Raw genomic sequence first — 6,786 nt, forward strand, 5'->3', positions numbered from 1 at the left:
CCAACACTCTTCCTACTTTGTGAATTTCTACCATTCTTGGATGATAGTGTTCTATGTAAAGAATTTTCACTCATGTTTTCATAGAGACGCCATACGTCATCCTCATGCCTATCAATGTAAGAGCCACCCATAGAAGCATCAACCATACCCTTATAATTATCCGATAAGCTCTCAAAAAAATATTGAACTAATTGCCATTTTGGCATGTCATAGTGTGGACACTTCCTTAGCAATTCATTGAAGCGTTCCCATGCCTCATGGAATGTCTCCCCATCCCCATGTGTAAATTCTCTAATTGAAGTTCTTATTGCATTGGTCTTAGAAACCGGATAGTGCTTCTTCAAAAACTTTTGTTGCATTTCTGCTCAAGAAGTGATTGAAAAAGGCCTAAAATTGTTAAACCAATACTTTGCTTTGTCCTTAAGGGTGAATGGAAAAATTTTAAGCCTTAAGACTTCTTCCAGCATGTCCATGTATTTCACGGTAGAACAAACTTCAAGAAACTCATCCAAATGCTTATAGGGTTCTTCACTTGGAAGTCCATGAAAGTTAGGAAGCATTTGAATGGTTTGTGCTTTAATTTCATAATGGTGTGCTTGAAATGGTGGCAATTGAATGCATGTGGGTGCATTATATTCATTTGGCACATAATGGTCTCTCAAATTAAGTGGTGGGTTAGCAACTTGAGGTGCAACATGAACACCTTGATTTTGAATTCCTCGATTGACAGTGGGAGGTTGTGGAACATACATTGGCCTTGGCATTGGGAATGGAACTTGGCTTTGTTTTTGTGGTGGTGGGTGAATGTATGGCCTAGGCATGCCTAATGGTACTTGAATGTTCTCATTCTCCACATTTAGATGAAGGATGCCTTGTTGGTCTATGTGACCAAGGTCCTCAACATGATCATCATTATGTCATCCATTGATAGGCGGGTTCTATTTGAACTTCCCCTTCCCCTAGGATTTCTAACGATGGATTTGAGATGCAAATCAAAAAGGGACAAGAGTTGGTCTCAATGAACGATGACCATGCATGCACAATAACCAATAAGCAAGCACAACAAATGAACAAACACTTTGCCTTCACAACAATACAATTAAACTTCCTCCACAAACACAATTCCCATGTTTGAAACAATAATAATGCATTGACAAAAAAAATGCCTCCACGCGGGCTCACGATTTAATTAAGGAGATTGAGTCAAGAAAGTCTCATAAAGGTCCTATAGCACTTCAGCTCCAAATTTAGCTTAGCTTACCAATTTTTTAGAATTTTTAGCTTTTTCCCTTATTTTGCTTTGCTTTGCTTTGCTCCTTAGCTTGGATGCTCCTTTGCTTGGCTTCCTTCCAACAATACACCTAGTCAAGTGAAAACAAACACAATAAGTAACCAAAAAGAAAAGTGAAATCAAAGTAAAGAAAAGATACGATCAAAAGAGTACTAATTCCTAATGAATTCCACAAATACGACGTTGCCTAATCCCCGGTAATGGTGCCAAAAACTTGTTGGTCCTTTATATTGTAGGTCGCGGTGACCACAAGCTTGGAGAAGCGTGCAATTTAGGCGAGGGCCAAGTTTTACATTTGTAAAAGCCACTACTACCTTTCACTATAAATATAGCTAGGGCGAGTAGGGATCGTCCCAAGGGATTAGAGTCGTACTTAAATGTGAAATTGCAACTAGGTTAGTAAGTTGAATGATCAAACAAGTGATTGGTTGGTTGTTTAAACTAGAGAGCAACTAAATTAAATTAAGTAAGAATGCAATGCTAAAGAGAGTAAGTAAGGGAGAGAGAGATCTTGAGGTTTAGAGATCAGCACCAAGCAATGCATTTCTATATCATTGACAAGTGATTAATTAGGGCAAATAGTGGGTTGCAATAGTGGTGTGTATGTATTTGGTTGATTCAATAAGCAAAGATGACTAGTTAAGCATATATTGTCTAAACATCATGTGAAAGGCACAATATATCTAAGCTATGAAGCATATATTGTCTAAACAACATGTGAAAGGCACAATAAATCAAAACAACTTATTAATCCTTTCATTAAGCTCACAATCCAAATATAACACAAGGATAGAGACATATGCTAATTGCATTCACAAGCTTGGATCATCAAATAACAAGCATAGATTGTCCTCCCATTTAACACTACACTACAACTACACTACTAGCATTCAAATAAACTAGGGGAGAGGCACAATCCATCAAGATGTAAGCATGAACCATCAAGAGAATCACAAAAGCATTCTTTTAAGCACATTGTTTTGACAATCTCTAAATCTATAGCATCAATACACATAGACATGCATCAATAACATAAAATCTGGAGATAAACACATGAACATCTATTCAAGCATACATAAACATATGGATAGAATGAAATGACCAATTGGAAGCATTAAACCACATATATCATTGAATAAACAAGATTTATATATATCAAAGTGTCAAAACATCAATTATAACACTAATCCCTCAATAATACACAAGATTAAGATATAGAAAGTAAGCTTGGGGCTAACTCTAGCCCCAAGAGGATGTCTAGCCACTCATGGTGATGATGCTCCAACCCTCAAGGGCTAACTCCATGGAAGAGGTTTGCTCCTTGTTGATGAAGATCTCCAATGGTGTCTCTAACTTCCTCCTCCTCTAAACTTCCTCTCCAAGAGATGATATGAAAGTAATAATACTGGTCTCCTTTGAAAAAGCAATCCTTATCCTTATATGGGTAGGTCAAAATGACACCCAAAATGAGCTGGGGTCGTGCACACAATATTCCCTAATAATTGGATAAAGGACAACTTTCAATGAGATGGAATTTTAACTTTTTCGCATTGGAGGAAGTTCGATCGATCGAAAGTAAGTGAGATCGACCGAACTTAGGCTGGATCGATCCATCTGGCTGAGCTTTTTGGAAAAAGACAAATTTGAGATATTTGTGGGAGATATTTATGGAAAAGGACAAAAGTAGTTAGTGGGTGGTACAGCTGTGGATAGGATCAATCATTTGGATAAGGACAAAGGTGTTCGATCGATTGAAGAATGATGTTGGATCGATTAAACTTTTAGACTTAAGTACTTTGGGTCAAGGCTTGGATCTATCTTGAAGTGCTGAGATCGATCGATGTTCGATCGATCGAACCTTGGACTTGGATCGATCGAACTTGTTACTTTGCTTTATTTTGCTTTTTTCTTTCTCCACTTTGCTCCTTTCTTTGTTCAATCTCATAATTGCTTCAATTAAGCTCTTATTTGGCTGAGTTAGCTTATTTTCGGAATAGGTGCCTGAAAATGGAAATAATACGAAATCAATCTAAAACGGTAAAGTAAGATAGACAAAGGTACTAGAATGCCTAAGCTTAAGGGGTTTAAATACACACTTTTTCAGTGTTCATCAGGCATCTATTTTTTGTACCAATTATATGAGTTTGTAGGCTTTTATGATTATGTAAATTAGAACAAGACTGGAAATGACGACAGACACAGTTGACTTTACCCTCATTTTACTCTGAACTGGTCATAACTAGTAAGGGGTATTCAAATTCAAAATATTAGGGTATTAATAATGTCTCAGCTTTTACTTTTGCTATTAAAAATAATTAATAAAATTTATTAATTATTAAAAGGAAGAAAACTTACACTACTTTAGAATTCAACCTTTAGTTGTTGAACTAAACGAGTGTATGTACTGTATTAATAATGTTTCGCCTCATTGACTTGTGCTATTAAAAAATAATAATAGAACTTATTAACTATTAAAAGGAAGAAAACTCACACCACTTTAGAATTCAACCTATAGTTGCTGAACTAAATGAGTGTATGTACTGTACAGCCTAGAAACTCTTCGGGATGGATTGGAAGAAGGATCGAGGAGATTCTCGAATGAGGAAATTGATCAAACAACTTTGAAAGAATAGAATGAGAAATCAAATAAGGTCAGTGGTGGAGCCAGGATTCAATGTAAGGGGGGGCCGGAGTATTAACAGTTTTACTAATATAAGATAATAATATTTTAAGTCAAAAGTACTTCATGATCGATTAGATGCATACAAAAATATATTTAGCCAAAATTTGGCCAATTTGTTTACAAAATAATAATTGGTCTATATCTAGTCAAATATGACATAGATATATACAAAAAGACACCTGAAAGACCAAACAACTAGTACAAAAGCTGAGCTCGATGATCTTTTAGAGAAGAAAAATCATCTATAATTGAATCTGTACTAAAAGTCTGAGCAATTTCATTTTCAATACTGACACTCAAGTAATCTACAGGAAACTCATCCTCCATCCTATTACGTAGTTGTGTTTTGACAAGTTTTATAGTTGAAAATGCCCTTTCTATAGTTGCCATGGAAACGGGAAGAGTCAAGACAAGACGAATCAACATATCAATCAAAAAGTAGATTTTTGACTTCTTTGTTTCCACTAATCCTCTACATAGTTCAGAAATCGTTGACATATTTTTCAAATATGAATGAACAAGCATTTCAACCTCATAATGTTGCAATTGGAATGTCAACATAATCCTCTCTTGGTCTATGAAATCTTGAGGATAAAATTCATCTACAAGCGTGCAAAAATTCATCTACAAGCGTGCAAATGTCTTCAACGTTAAAGAACTTGTAACCATCTCTAGGATCCAAAGCTGAACTTAGAGTAATAAGTTTCATTGCCTTTTCACTAAATCTGTTATTCAAGTCCTGCAATTGTGAATTAATTGTGCCATAAAATATAACAATCTGATAGTGGTGCTCAAGTGTAATATTCTCTAGTGGGTGACGTGACTGACCCTTAATTTTTTTGGTATAAGGAACACTCAAATCAGGCATATCAATGTTGTGGCACTCACAAAATGATTTAACAATATCAAGTAACTTATTCTAACCATTTTCTCTCAATTTCAGAATGATTTGTTTTGTACTCAAAACCAATTGCATAGCATTTACGGTGTCTTGATTTTTTGTTGCAGAGTTTGATAAAGAATATTAGTTATTCCCATGATATCTTTTATCAAATGCAAAATAAACACAAACTGAAATGATCTAAGAGTATTAAAAGCAGTATCAGCTTCTCCTCGGATCTTGTAATTACATCCATCTTCAATGAGGTTGTTAAGAACTGAATATGTTGTACCAAATAACTTTATCAAACTACAAACATAATCAAAATGGGAGCTCCAACGAGTATCTCCAGGTCGTTGCAAGTTACCAATCTGATTAGCTCCTCGGCCAGTTTCAAGTTCATCAAGATCTATCAAATGGGCAATTTCCATAACTTGAGCAGAATGTAATTCATCAGTTCATTTACAAGAAGGTCCGATGTTATTGATAATGAAGTTAAAGTTTGAAAAGAATTGATGGACAACGATTACTTCTCTAGATGTGGTAACGAATGCTAGTTGTAGTCGGTGAGCTAAGCAATGCACATAATATGCATAAGGACAATGATTAAGAAATAATGCTTGCAGACCATTCCATTCACCATGCATATTGCTAGCACCATCATAACCTTGACCTCGGAGATTGTGAACATCAAGATTATAGTGAGAAAGAACCACACAAAGATCCTTTTTTTAATTCAATGAAGTTGTATCTTTGACATGCACAAGATTAAATAAACGTTCTTAAAAAAAACCATCATTATCAACGTATCTTAAAACGAGAGCCATTTGCTCTCTTTTAGATTCATCACAAGCTTCATCAACAAGAATACAAAACTTGGCATCGCTGATATCTTCACGAATCTTACTTCTCACTTTTCTAGAAAGAATATGCAAAATCTCCTTTTGAATTTGTCGCGAGGTATACTTGGCATTTTTTGGAGCATTTTTAAGAACAATTCTAGCGACATCATCACTATATGACGCAAAAGCCTTTACCATTTCAATGAAATTGCCTTGATTATTTGATTAAAGGGATTCATCATGCCCTCTAAAAGCACAAGCTTGATAAGTAAGCCATCGGACCGTATCAATTGTGACCTTCAATCTCAATCGATTATTTGAAACTTATTCAGAAGTTTGTCTAACTATCACTGTATCAATATGACAAGGTTGATTCATTAAGTCCCTACATGCTCTCTCAGCAATGCTATAAGCAGAACGTGTACTTCCTCCCACATGATTTAAGAAAGCACACCTATTGCCATCATTAATTTTCTTCCAACTGCGAAATCCTTCACTGGTAAATACATTGGTTCCAGGACACCCCGTTGGTTTCGCTCCAAAAAGAAAGTAAGGTAAGCAATATGCAGCATCCTTTGGAGGAGAATACTCTAACCAGGTAGGAAATAATTTAAACCAAGATGATTGAAATCGACGACGATGCTTTTCCGATCCAGAAAACGGATATACTGAAAGCATAATTTGGTATGGTTTCCCTTTGATATAAGCTCGTCGAACTTCATCACGTTTGTCAACAGGATAATCCCATATTTGACGACGTAATCCTGGATCACGTTCTAAAAAGCTAGGATCAACTTTTGTATGTTCAACTCTTGGAGATTTTGGAGGACGCTGGTTATCATGAACCAAAACATCAACATTAGAGGCGGAAGCTGCGGAAGGCATATCATTTTTTTGAAAAAATAGTCAATAGTTCTTTTTGGCTTCAACATCGTATAACACTGTACCTAAAGAGGTAATTCAAATATAAACTTTTAATACCTAGGGTCTAATCAGGATTCTTGGAACAGTGTGTATGATTGTATAGTGGTCGAGGTTGCGTAGAACAATGAATGTATAATGAATGATTCTTATGGTTGTCTTATGGACT

At 35.6% G+C, this 6,786-nt stretch overlaps 1 pseudogene; it reads left to right on the plus strand.

Moving 5' to 3' along the window:
• The first annotated feature begins 204 nt into the window (after positions 1-204).
• LOC132283810 (small nucleolar RNA R71) lies at positions 205-303 on the plus strand (annotated as a pseudogene).
• Positions 304-6,786: the final 6,483 nt, after the last annotated feature.

This window comes from Cornus florida, unplaced genomic scaffold (genome assembly GCF_030987335.1).
Source record: "Cornus florida cultivar Cherokee Brave unplaced genomic scaffold, ASM3098733v1 CherokeeBrave_3.0.0_Hap2_Chr01, whole genome shotgun sequence".
Classification (NCBI taxonomy): domain Eukaryota; kingdom Viridiplantae; phylum Streptophyta; class Magnoliopsida; order Cornales; family Cornaceae; genus Cornus; species Cornus florida.